General features: G+C 44.3%; 1 protein-coding gene across 1 annotated transcript in view; it reads left to right on the forward strand.

Moving 5' to 3' along the window:
• The first annotated feature begins 352 nt into the window (after positions 1-352).
• The window catches only part of LOC131678393 (uncharacterized), an 81,511-nt gene continuing 67,917 nt past the window's right edge, over positions 353-13,946 (forward strand). Inside the window, exon 1 of the mRNA XM_058958532.1 lies at positions 353-409. The gene's annotated coding sequence lies outside the window, so the exon portion shown is untranslated. The remainder of the gene's footprint in view (positions 410-13,946) is intronic.

A 13,946-nucleotide genomic window follows, 5' to 3' on the forward strand; every position in this document is an offset into this window, starting at 1 on the left:
AAAATTTAAATAACTGTACGGAGAAATGGTTTTTGCTAGGAAAAAATTTCTATTATTTTCAGCCAAAAAATATCTTTTTAATTTGCATATATTCGTTAACTGGTGTGCAGATGGGAAAAAGGGGTAGAATGGCTGGGATTCGAATTTGGCCGTTTTGGTTTGGAAGAAGGGAGATTTAATAAATATGATTTTATGCTGGATATGCATGCACGAGTCAGAACTTCGGAGGTTGCGGTTGGTGCGATTTGTTCGATGCGCGCTGTGATCAGTTCGAGTTCGGCTGTCACCATTTGAATATTGGGCGACTGAAACAGTCGGTGTGTGGCTTATCGTCGGTTTGCAGAAGTTGTTGACCGATGTAAACAGATGTAGTAGGCGGATTGGCGGGCAAACATTGATTGGCATGCAAGTAAGTGGATCTTGTGAAAGTGGCATAAATATGTTTTCGGTGAAAATTGTTTGAAGAGCCTATAATGAGGCAATAAGAACTGTGTGTGTGTGACTTAGTTCCAGTTAAGATGTAACGATTATTTTGCTTCAAATATGAGAGACATACAAGTGGCTAAAGTGTGTTCTGAGGATTGTTTTCAGTACAACACCATCTGCAGTGGACTCCTGTGATAGATCACTTGATCTTAACGGAACTAGTGCCAGTAGTAGTAAATTTTAATGTTCAGTTTCCAAGATATGGATGTCCTTTGTGGATAATCCTATTTTCCCACTTTTCGTAAATAAATGCAAAATTTACAAATATGATTTTACAACCGTAAAAAAGACAAATAAAATATTAATACAAATAGTCATATATTGGTAAAATCAAAACATAGCCCGCTAAGGCATTGTTTAATCTAGACAGGCTAACTTTGTATTTCTTACTGTATTATCAAAAATATATTAACCCTAATGACAAAAACGCAATAAATAAATAAATAATAAAAAATGAATCAATAAGCAAATGATTACGAAATCGGAAGATAAATAACAAAATTTTTATCGACAAACATGTAAAAGGCTGTTTTCACAAGCTATCGTTTATTGGAATGCAAAAAAGCAAAGCCGTGGTACTATATTTCATTGTGGAAGCTGACCTTCTGTTTCGAAAGAGTTGGCAGCTGGCTCTTAGTGTACAGAACAATTGCAGGGCTAGTGCTATGATTCTACAGACCACTAGAAATCCTGTGCATAAACCGCAGTGAAATAGTGTATTTGTATACGATTTTACGTTATCTAACATATCTACATATTAACACTAACACCGGGAATACTATTTACACTTAGAAGGAATAACTCTTGCTTCAGGCTCTGTGCTTGCAATGATAAGTTCCTTTGAAAGTGAGATGATTGTGCTGATAATAATTGAGGGGTGTACCCCATTAGGCATAAATTAGTTGGGCATACGGACGTTGGGTATACGTACGATAGGTATAATGGACGTTAGGCACAATCAACGTTAGGTATAATGGTCGATTGCCATAATGAACGTAAGATATAAATTATAATGATGATGTACTGCCTGTGATTGCAAATCAGTCCCGTAAAGATAGGAAATCCCATATATATCTATAGAAACGGAGACATATATGCGATAATGGGCAGTGTACAACTTGAGTATTTTTATTCGATTATAGAGATTTAAACCTTAGGGTTATTTACCTCTTTTTCGGGTTGGAAAAATCTCATAGAGAAATCACTAGCCCTATATACGGGGTTGGAAATCAAACTCAGGTGAGCTGCGTACAAGGCAACCGATTTACCAATAACGCTATACCCGCCCCCTCAAAAGAAACCTATTTTTAGGCAGTGATGGCGTCAAACAGTGACGGATCCAGGGGGAGGGTCTTGGGGGTCCGGACCATCCCCCCTCCCGATTTTTTTTTAACTTCTTGAGAAACTTTAAAATAGTTCCTATTTTAAATTCGTTCTAAACTCAAAATCATTCCAAACCAGATTCGACCACCAAAACTAATTTTAATTAAATGAGGTTACTACAAATCACGTATTGTACAATGAACATTTCAAAATCGAAATTTCGACACCCTCCGAATTTTTTTTCAAGATCCGCTCCTGGCGTCAAGTAGTGAAAGTCTGAATGATTGTACTTTTTCGATCTTGTATTAGCTGGCAAAGTATTTATTCCACAGCATAAATTTGAAGAATAAAATAAAAGACCATGGAATTGGCATAAGCAATCTCATCTTACGTCAGTTACTTGACATACAATCTATTAATTGTACATACATCAATATCTTTGATTAGCGATTTAGAAATAATACAATTACAGAATGAGTGAAAATGTAAACTTGTGTGCTAAAGCGAAGCGAAACTTGTGCCTCTCCCCTCCTTTCGCTCTGTCATTTGAACCAAAGCAACAGACTCAAAGGGAACTCAATTGCAGTATTACCTAATTAAGCCCAACACCCTTGTTTCAAATCAATCTCTATTGTGTTTATGTAGGTATTGATAGCACACATGCATGTTCCAATTGTCCAAGAAGAAAATATTTGCTATGAAAAACAGCTCATGTCAAAAAGAATATTTTATAATTATTCACTCAACGAATATGTAAATTTCTAGAATGCTTTTTTCCCAAATTATTCAGTAAAATGATTGTAGTCTTTGTGTTATCTAAGTAAAAACTACGCGAGATTTTTTTATTTGCTGTTGCGAGTTGGCGAAGCAAACAAGGTACGGTAGCGAAAGTTACATCCGTAGCCCAATAATTTAGTAGCCCAAAACACTACGAGCTCTCATAGGTTCCAACAATAGTGACTAGAAATATGATTGAATAAAACCTGTTTACTCAAACGAAGAAAACATTTAACCTTTGCTATGCAGTAATATAGAAAAATAGGAAATAATTCTATGCATATAACTAACTTAACTAACTAAGATTCATCATAATTTTAATTTGGTAATCTGTCGTTTGCTATATAAGGACATGGCATGGCATAATATAACCTAGATTCTTTAACCCGAACAAGACGAGGTTAGAATCTTTATTTTTTAAATAAAGCCTATCGTCTATCATGCCTAACGTGCATTATGCCAATCTTCCATAATGCTTAACATATTTATGCCTAATGCATGCGTACCGAACGTACTTAACAATTTGGTTGAAGACTGCATCTTAAAATCGCTTAAAATTATAGTTTTTTGTTGGTGTATAGCATATAAACACATGTTTTGCCTTTCTCAATAGAAAGGTATTGCAATTGCTCTGAAAACCGACTTTTTAACGGAGGCCCGGAGGGCCGAGTGACATATACCATTCGATTCAGTTCGTCGAGTTCGGCAAATGTCTGTGTGTGTATGTATGTGTGTATGTATGTATATGTGTGTGTATGTGCGTATGTGTGTGTATGTGATCAAAAATGTCACTCATTTTTCTCAGAGATGGCTGAACCGATTTTGACAAACTTAGTCTCAAATGAAAGGTGCAACGTTCCCATAGGCTGCTATTGAATTTCTAATGGATCCGACTTCCGGTTCCGGAATTACAGGGTGATGAGTACGAACACGCAGAAAATGTCGATTTTAATAAATTCTGCAATGAATGTATAAAGGTGAATTTTTTTTCCAAAATATGACCACAACTGCTTCGATTTGTAGTATTAGGTCACTAACATCCATTCAAAGTCTATTTGGCCACATTGGCCACCATCATCGGTTCCGGAAGCCGTGCGATCACATAGCAAATTGTGATTCAAACCGATACTCCGATGAAAGCAAAAAAGATAAAAATTTCGCTAAAATGTCTCTCAAACAACCTAAATTTGCTGTTCTAGGTCACCGACGGCCAACCAAACTTTCGTTGACTACATTGACCACCATAGACGGTTCCGGAAGTGCCCGGGAAAAGCGGCCATCTTTCAAAATTTACGAACTCACATCAGTTTCCCGTAAATGGTTGGGCCGATTTTCACAAACTTAGTCCCAAATGATAGCTATAATATCCCCATAGGTGTCAATAAAATTTCGCACGGATCGCTTATGTGGGTCCGGAAATATAGACTAAATCGTCCGGTCACATATGAAATTCCCATATAAGCAGGAACTCAAATTTTTTTTTCAAAGGGGGGACCTCATGAAATTTCAGAAATCGAATTCGTATTTTTGATGCCAAACATCTTTAAAATGCATGAAACGTCGAGATTTTATGTTATCTCGAAAATTTTATTTTTTTCTAAAAATTGACTTTTTGGGACTTTGCCGCTTTCGCACCTTTTTGCCTTTCTCAATAGAAAGGTATTGCAATTGCTCTGAAAACCGATTTTTTAACGGAGGCCCGGAGGGCCGAGTGACATATACCATTCGATTCAGTTCGTCGAGTTCGGCAAATGTCTGTGTGTGTATGTGTGTGTGTGTATGTGTGTGAGTGTGTGTTATTTAAACTCACACAATTTTCTCAGAGATGGCTGAACCGATTTTCGCAAACTTAGTTTCATCTGAAAGGTATAACACTCCCATAAGCTGCTATTAAATTTTTAGTTGATCCGACTTCCGGTTCCGGAGTTACGGGTTGAAGAGTGCGGTCGCACAGCAAATTCCCATATAAACTGGTACCACCATGATGTTCAAATGATGTAAAACATATTAAAATTGATGTAACATTACTCTAGTTTGCGGGTCTGGATCACTAATGATCAATCAAAGCAGCTTTGACCACATTGGCCACCTATGACGGTTCATGACGCCCCCGGGGAACCCGCCAAGTTCTTAAGCTAATATCACACCCATTCCCCAACGAATTCTCTACCGATTTTTACAAACTTGATTTCAAATGAAAGATACAGTAATGCCATTGACTGCTGCTGAATTTCATTCGGTTCTGACTCTTGCTTCCGGAGTTACAGGGGTGTTAGTAAGGATACACTGGAATTTCCCATATATCGGCACAATCGTAATACCTCAGAGGCTAAAAACTATTGAAATGGTCACCAAATTACTTCTAATCGCAGATCTAGATCACTGATTGTCAATCAAACATTCTTTGAATATATTGTCCACTATCGACGATTCCGGAAGTCCGGAATTCCGGGCATATTCCACAATTAAAGTCACATCGGTTCTTCGGTGATGATTGAATCGAAATTCTCAAACCAAGTCTCAAATGAAAGGCAAAATATGCAGTTGAGTATTGCGTCACTGCCTCTCCCCCCCTCGCCTTGCCCTTACACCTCCCTCCTTCATCACCCCCCTCCCCTTGGACCACCCTCACGCCCGCATTTCCTTCATCCACCCCGTATACCGAAATAAGATGAAGGATTTCTGACGCATCCCCCACTCCCAATCTACTAACCCCCCATTCCCTCCACTTTCAAACCCATTCCACCAACATTTCAAAATATAATCACATGAAGATAACATTGAACTCATGCTGATTAAGCTAATTAAATATTATTCTTTTGTCTTTCTCATATAGAAAGGTTATGCAATTGCTCCAAAAACCGACTTGCTAACCGAGGACCGGAGGGCCGAGTCTCATATAACATTCGACTCAGTTCGCCGAGATCGCAAAATATCTGTGTGTATGTATGTATGTATGTATGTATGTATGTATGTATGTATGTATTTATGTATGTATGTATGTATGTATGTATGTATGTATGTATGTATGTATGTATGTATGTATGTATGTATGTATGTATGTATGTATGTATGTATGTATGTATGTATGTATGTATGTATGTTTTTTTTTTTTTTTTTTTTTTTTTTTTTTTGAGAGCAGTAAAAAAATTTTCAGAAAAACCCTGAGTGAGGAAAAATGTACAAAAACCCCATTGTCAGGGAACGGGTTTGGGCTGCCATCACCCGACCCGCTAAAAACCACTGCTCTTGCCCAGAACCTGATTCCTCCCCGGCACTACCTTACGGCATTACTTCGGGGAGGGGTTTTTATGTGCATAGCACGCACTCTAATTCAACTACTTCCTAGTTCGTTTCTTCCGTAGGGTTACAGCCCCACTCCTCTACACACCACCAATTCTCTACCATCCACACAGACTGGCAAGCTCTGCATGGCAGTCGGAAAGCTGGCTGTGAGTCGAGGCTTAGTACTCCTCCCCTACGAGTACAGTCTGAGCGGCAAACTTCTGACTGTCTAATTCACTGAGCCCTGCGGCTCGCTTGTGCCGGTTAGCACCGCAACTCCCTTCTCGCACCATTCAACGCCGTTTACTCTTTGAGCACCAGACTTGTTCGCGAACTACTCGGTCTAGTCCCCGACGATGGACCTAGCCTACTCCGACGGAGAATTCCCCGGCGAGTGAAGTTCTCCCGAAACCGAGCCAACCAACCAGATGTCGAGGTCAGTTCGGCGATTCCGGTGGAGCAGAGCGTCCGGTTCGCTGGTGCCCCGACGACCTGCGACTGGTGGTATTTCGTCGCGGTCTACTCAGTCTAGTCCCCGGCGGTGGATCTAGCTTACGCCGACGGAGAGTTCCCCGGCGAAGGAGGCTCCCCCGGTACCGATTCTTCTTTTGTTTTAGCACCACAATTTCATGAGCTCTTTGGCTTCCTCTCGTTCCGTTTCGCCCGATCTACTCGATCTAGTCCCCGGCGGTGGATCTAGCCTACTCAACGGGCCATACAGTAGGTGCTGAGGTCTATCCGGCGATTCCGGTTGGAGCGTAACTTCCGGTTCACCGGCGCCCCAACGACCCACTGCTAGCTCTGCGACGCGGTCTACTCGGTCCAATCCCCGGCGGTGGATATAGCCTACTCACGAGCTACCCGGAAGGATGTCGAGGTCGGTTCAGCGATTCCGGTGAAGCTTGACGTCCGGTTCCCAGGCGCCCCGACGACCCAACTCGGTGCTACATCACGCACTACTCAACTGGTCCCCGGCGGTGGACCTAGTCTACACAGTTGGAGAGTTCCCCGGCGGCGGAATTTCTCTCGAAACCCGATTTGCGGTTTCTTGTTGGTCTCTACGCCACTTCCTCTGCAACTCGGAGAGTATGCTCGAGACCACTCTGTTGACAGCGTCCCAGGTATGTTCGTCACGGCACATCTCTTCGACGATATTGTCCGCTGTCATACCAGGTATACCCCTACGAACTTCTTCGAATCTAGGGCATTCGAAGACCACGTGTTCCGGTGTCTCCTGCACGGTCGCACAACCCGGGCAAAGGGGTGACGAAGCATGTCCAAACCGATGCAAGTACTTCCGGAAGCATCCGTGCCCGGACAAAAACTGCGTCAAATGGAAGTTCACCTCTCCATGCTTCCTATGTACCCAGGCCGATACATTTGGGATGAGTCGGTGGGTCCACCTTCCTTTCTCCGCGATGTCCCACTCCTGTTGCCATTTAGCCAACGAGTCCGCTCGAACCTGTCTCCTAGCGTTACGTGCATTTCTCCGCTGATAGCATTCCACGTCCTCCGCCAGGGTAATGCAGATGGGGATCATCCCGGCGATAACGCATACTGCCTCCGACGATATTGTTCTGTAGGCACTCGCGACTCGTACGGCCATCAGTCGGAATGTCCTGTTTAGCTTTTCACGGTTCCGCTTGGTTTTCAGCGCAGCACTCCAGGCAGGAACCCCATATCGGAGTATCGATAACGAAACAGTAGATAGCAGACGTCTCGTGCTGCTTCTCGGACCGCCGACGTTTGGCATGATTCTCGCTATTGCGTTCGTTGCCTTCGCCGACTTTCCACAGGCGTAATCAACGTGGTTGTTGAAGCTCAACCGGTCGTCGATTATAACTCCCAATTGCTTCAATGCACGTTTCGATGCAATCACGTGCCCTCCGACGTCGATCTGCATCCGTTGGACCGATCTGCAGTTACTGACCAACAACACCTCCGTCTTGTGGCGAGCTATTTGCAGCTTAACTCCGTTCATCCAGCTCTCGATCGCGTCTATTGTCTCCGTCACCGACACCTCCACTTCTTCAAGTGTCTCACCCATCACCGTTAGTGACACGTCGTCCGCGAAACCTACGATTTTCACTTTCCTAGGCAGCTGCAGCGCTGTGACACGCAATGACTTCTGTCCTTCGCTCGTCTCGTACAGTAGCACTCTGCTCTGAAAGTAGCTCTTCAGGATCTGGCACAGATAGTCGGGAACCCTCATTCTATGCAGCGCTGCAGCGATGGCTTCCCAGCTGGCACTGTTGAACGCGTTCTTCACATCTATCGTGACCACAGCGCAGTATCGATCTCCTCTTCGCTTCTGTTTAGATGACTTCTCGGCACTCTCGAGCACTATCCGAATTGCATCCACTGTCGATGCTCCTTTGCGGAAACCAAACTGCATCTTGGACAGTCCGCGCTCACCTTCCGTGAATTTCGTCAACCTGTTAAGAATGATCCTTTCCAGGAGTTTTCCGAGTGTATCCAGCAGGCATATGGGTCTGTACGAGGTCGGGTCGCCAGGTGGCTTCCCTGGCTTCGGCAGCAACACCAGCTTCTGGACCTTCCACATTTCGGGGAAGTTGCCTTCATTTAGGCACTTCTGCATCACTATCCTGAACATGTCCGGATATGCCAGGATCGCAGCTTTCAGTACCACGTTTGGTATTCCATCCGGACCAGGGGCTTTCTTTGGTTTTAGGCGCTTCGATGCTTCTACTAGCTCGTCGTTAGTCACTTGCCGATCCATGTTTGTTCCTTCTTCCTCGCCGTGCGGTGACGGTGGCCATATAGTTGGATCGTGCTTCGGGAAAAGACCCTCGACGATTATCTTCAGCTTGCTCGGACACATTTCGACTGGCGTCGTTGGACCCTTCATTTTCGCCATCACGACTCGGTATGCGTCACCCCAGGGATTGGCGTCTACTTCTCGGCATAGCTCCTTGTGGCACTCTGACTTGCTAAGTCTGATCTCCCGTTTTAGAGCGGCCCTAGCTTCCCGAAACGATGCCTTATGCTCTTCTCTATCTGGTTCCGACCTTGCTCTTTGGGCCCGCCTTCTGGCTCTGAGACAAGCAGCGCGTAACGTACTAAGCGTCTCGTTCCACCAGTAAGCTGGACGCCGTTTGTTGCGTGGTTCCAGTTTTCGCGGCATTGTGGCGTCACAAGCCGCCACAATCCTTCTTGTTAGGTCAGCCGCATCCACGTTCTCGGTCCCGCCGTTCGGCCGAAGTGCCTCAACAAAGAGGTCTTTGTTGAAGGCTTTCGTCTTCCACTTTCGTTCGCCGGTCACCCTTCTCTGTACTGCCGCGGGGTTCCGTTGGCCGATACGGTAGCGAATCTCCTGGTGGTCACTATGCGTATACGTTTCGCATACTCTCCAATTCATGTTCGCCGTCAATGAGGGACTACAGAATGTGACGTCTATGATGGACTCCCTCCCGTCTCTCCGAAATGTACTAACAGAGCCTTCATTGCACAATCGTACGTCTAACTTCGCTAGAGCTTCCTGCAGGATACACCCTCTTGTGTTGGTTACTCTACTGCCCCATTCCACAGCCCAGGCGTTGAAGTCACCACCAATGACTACCGGCTTCCGATCGATCAACTGCTCGGTTAACTGCTCCAGCATTAGGCTGAACTGCTCTACTGTCCACCTTGGGGGAGCGTAACAGCTACATACGAAGATGCCGTTGATTTTGGCTATCACGAAACCCTCATAGGAACGTTCTACCACTTCTTGGATAGGGAATCTTCCCATTACTTGTATCGCTGCGGTTCCTGATCTATCCGCCACCCAGTTACCGTTATTAGGGGGGACTTGATAAGGCTCTGCGATCAAAGCGACATCGCACATAGTTTCTGTCGTAGACTGCCACAACAGTTGCTGTGCGGTATCACAGTGATTCAGGTTTATCTGGGTCATCTCCATCACCGTTGGCCTGCAGTCGCCTTCTTGTACGCTGGGCATTTAAAGCCACCCGTCTGATGGTCGTTCCCTTCCGCTGGGGTGCAAAGCAAGCACTTCGGCCTCTGCGTGCAGTCTCTCGCAAGATGGCCCGTCTCTCCGCATTTCCAGCACATCCCGGATCTGTCCGGGCCTTTGCAAGCCCCTGCTAAATGTCCAAAGCCTAAACATTTGAAGCATTTCTCTGCTTGTTTGTTTACTCGTGGGGCGGCTCTCAGTAGGCATCTCGACCATCCAACTGTAACCTTACCTACCTCCAGTGCCTTGTCTGCAGCGGTTACCGGTAAACGTATCATCGCTATCTGCGTTCCTCCGTATCCCTTCCTTAACCGGATCGTCATGTGCACCTCGCCCAGTTTGCACTGCTGCTTCATAGCACCTCTCAGCTCGTCTTCCGTCGTTATTTCGTCGAGGTCTTTGCACACGATTACCATCTCCGGGCTTAAGGCTTTAACTTCTGCCTTTCCGCCCATTGATTTAGTTATAGTCTCCTGCAAGGCAGAGCTACTAGTCGTAGTATTCTTCTTAAGCTCGAGGAGCATCTCATTTTTTTGGGTACGCCTGACTCTTAACACGTTTTCCCCCAAATCTTTCAGCTCCGGGTCCTCTCTGACCTTTTTGAGCAGTGCTGCGTACGTAGTCTCGTCATTTGCTTTGACGAGCACGGCTTCTCCCTTAGGCGCCTTCTGACGAGCCGAGGGTTCTGATTTCCTCTTCTGCTCCCCTTTTCGCTCCTCCTCCTTTTTTTGCTGTTTCCCGCGTTTCTCCTTCCGACCTACAACGGTGCTCCAGCTTTCACCCTGTAAGGTGGCGTCCTTTTCTTCGGCAGCAACAGCATCCTCGAGCGTCTGCCTCTTTGACCCGCCTGGTCTTTCTTCTCCTGGTGAGGATCTTGTCCTCTTTGGAGTTATGGGAACTGGCGTGTTCTCCACTCCAATCTGCCTCTCCTTACCCTGTTTCGGAGGGGCTAGGAGGATAGTAGCCTTAGCCGACGCGGATGCTCGCTCAGCTGAATCTGCCCTCTGCGTTGCCGTATCGTACTCTTTCACGGCAGACAGTAGCGCCTTCCGGATTTTGATGACCATCTCCTTAATGTCTTTGTGGACATTGTTTCTTATGTCCACGAACTTGTGGAGCTCCTCCACCAAGTGCCTCGCTACCACTACCTTTGGCGTTTGTGGGGTGTAGCTCCTTCCGCTCTGCTCCGGCTGTTTTTGTTGCTGCTGTTGCTGTTGCTTCGGCTTCCCCTCCTCCTGCTCTTGCTGGGTGACTTCAGCTACTATTGGTGGTGGTGACCTCACCAACCCACCTCTGGCAAACGGATTTGCCGTGCCTGCTCCATTTATATCGGTTGCTTGTTGTTTCTCCATTTTATTTTATTGGGTCCCAACTCCGGGCCGCTATCTCCACTCGCTGCACATAGTCGCCTCTCGTGATCCCATGATTATCTATGCTGCCGAAAAGCAGCAGTGAGGTCATGCAAGGGTTGACACCATCTCATGGGGAGTAGTGTTCAGAGCCGGATCGGCGTAAATCGGGAATGCTTCAACCGAACCTAGTACCACCAACCAAATGATGGCGAGATTCGAACGTACCCGGAGACCTGCCAGGGTTTTGTTGGAACGGAGGCAGCCATGCTGTTAGCCCACTCGCCATTTCAAGTCGGTGTCATCCTTCCTTACTCAGGGAGTAGAACAGCACGTCTGTCAGCCCTAAGTCGCCATCCTTTTCGTCATCCGTGTCCTGTCCGTTGCCGTTCGCCATGGCCAGTATACCATAATCAAGATGTTACTGGCGTCGATCCTGATGTGCCGGTTGGCACTCCGGTTGGGCTAGAGTGCTTTTATTGCCCAGATCTTAGATTATTGGAATCTTAGGATCTTAGCAGAAGCGGCGTCACATCGGTTCTTCGGTGATGATTGAATCGAAATTCTCAAACCAAGTCTCAAATGAAAGGCAAAATATGCAGTTGAGTATTGCGTCACTGCCTCTCCCCCCCCCTCGCCTTGCCCTTACACCTCCCTCCTTCATCACTCCCCTCCCCTTGGACCACCCTCACGCCCGCATTTCCTTCATCCACCCCGTATACCGAAATAAGATGAAGGATTTCTGACGCATCCCCCACTCCCAATCTACTAACCCCCCATTCCCTCCACTTTCAAACCCATTCCACCAACATTTCAAAATATAATCACATGAAGATAACATTGAACTCATGCTGATTAAGCTAATTAAATATTATTCTTTTGTCTTTCTCATATAGAAAGGTTATGCAATTGCTCCAAAAACCGACTTGCTAACCGAGGACCGGAGGGCCGAGTCTCATATAACATTCGACTCAGTTCGCCGAGATCGCAAAATATCTGTGTGTATGTATGTATGTATGTATGTATGTATGTATTTATGTATTTATGTATGTATGTATGTATGTATGTATGTATGTATGTATGTATGTATGTATGTATGTATGTATGTATGTATGTATGTATGTATGTATGTATGTATGTATGTATGTATGTATGTATTTATGTATGTATGTATGTATGTATGTATGTATGTATGTATGTATGTATGTATGTATGTATGTATGTATGTATGTATGTATGTATGTATGTATGTATGTATGTATGTATGTATGTATGTATGTATGTATGTATGTATGTATGTATGTATGTATGTATGTATGTATGTATGTATGTATGTATGTATGTATGTATGTATGTATGTATGTATGTGTGTATATATGTATGTATGTATGTATGTATGTATGTATGTATGCATGTATGTATGTATGTATGTATGTATGTGTGTATGTATGTATGTATGTATGTATGTATGTATGTATGTATGTATGTATGTATGTATGTATGTATGTATGTATGTGTGTGTATGTGCGGATTTGTTAACAAAATGTCCACATCGGTTTTTCGGAGATGGTTGAACCGATTTTTACAAACTAAGATTCAAATGAAAGGTATACTATTCTCATAGGTTGCTATTGAATTTCATTTTCAACCGATATCTTGTTCCGGATTACGAGTTGAAGAGTATGGTTACAAAACAAAATTTGTTGATTTGTCCACATCGGTTTCTCGGAATTTTCTGAACCGATTTTGACAAACTTGATTTTAAATGGAAGGTCCATCAGCTGCTGTTGAATTTTGTGTGGATCCGAGTTCTGGTTCCTAAATTACAGGGTGATACGTACGATCACGCAGCAAATCTCGATTCTAACGAATTCTGCGATGAATGTAAAAAGGTAAAATTTTTGCCTTTCTCAATAGAAAGGTATTGCAATTGCTCTGAAAACTGACTTTTTAACGGAGGCCTGGAGGGCCGAGTGGCATATACCATTCGATTCAGTTCGTCGAGTTCGGCAAATGTCTGAGCGTGTGTATGTATGTGTGTATGTGTGTATGTGTGTATGTGCGTCTGTGTGTGCATGTGACCAAAAATGTCACTCATTTTTCTCAGAGCTGGCTGAACCGATTTTGACAAACTTAGTCTCAAATGAAAGATACAACGTTCCCATAGGCTGCTATTGAATTTCTAATGGATCCGACTTCCGGTTCCGGAATTACAGGGTGGTGAGCACGATCACGCAGAAAATGTCGATTTTAATAAATTCTGCAATGAATGTATAAAGGTGAAAATTTTTCTAAAATATGACCACAACTGCTTCGATTTGTAGTATTAGGTCACTAACATCCATTCAAAGTCTATTTGGCCACATTGGCCACCATCATCGGTTCTGGAAGCCCCGGCGGAAGTATCCAAATTCAGAATAACAGTCACATAGATTTCTCGGTGATGGCTAGACCGATTCAACCAAACATAGTCTCAAATGAAAGGTGTTGTGCCTTCGTAAATGGTTATTTAATTTCATCCCGATCTGACTTCCGGTTCCGGAGTTACAGGTTGTGGCGTGCGATCACATAGCAAATTGCGATTCAAACCGATACTCCGATGAAAGCAAAAAAGGTAAAAATTTCGCTAAAATGTCTCTCAAACAACTTAAATTTGCTGTTCTAGGTCACCGACGGCCAACCAAACTTTCGTTGACTACATTGACCACCATAGACGGTTCCGGAAGTGCCCCGGGAAAAGCGGTTCAAAA

This window comes from Topomyia yanbarensis, chromosome 2 (assembly GCF_030247195.1).
Source record: "Topomyia yanbarensis strain Yona2022 chromosome 2, ASM3024719v1, whole genome shotgun sequence".
NCBI lineage: Eukaryota > Metazoa > Arthropoda > Insecta > Diptera > Culicidae > Topomyia > Topomyia yanbarensis.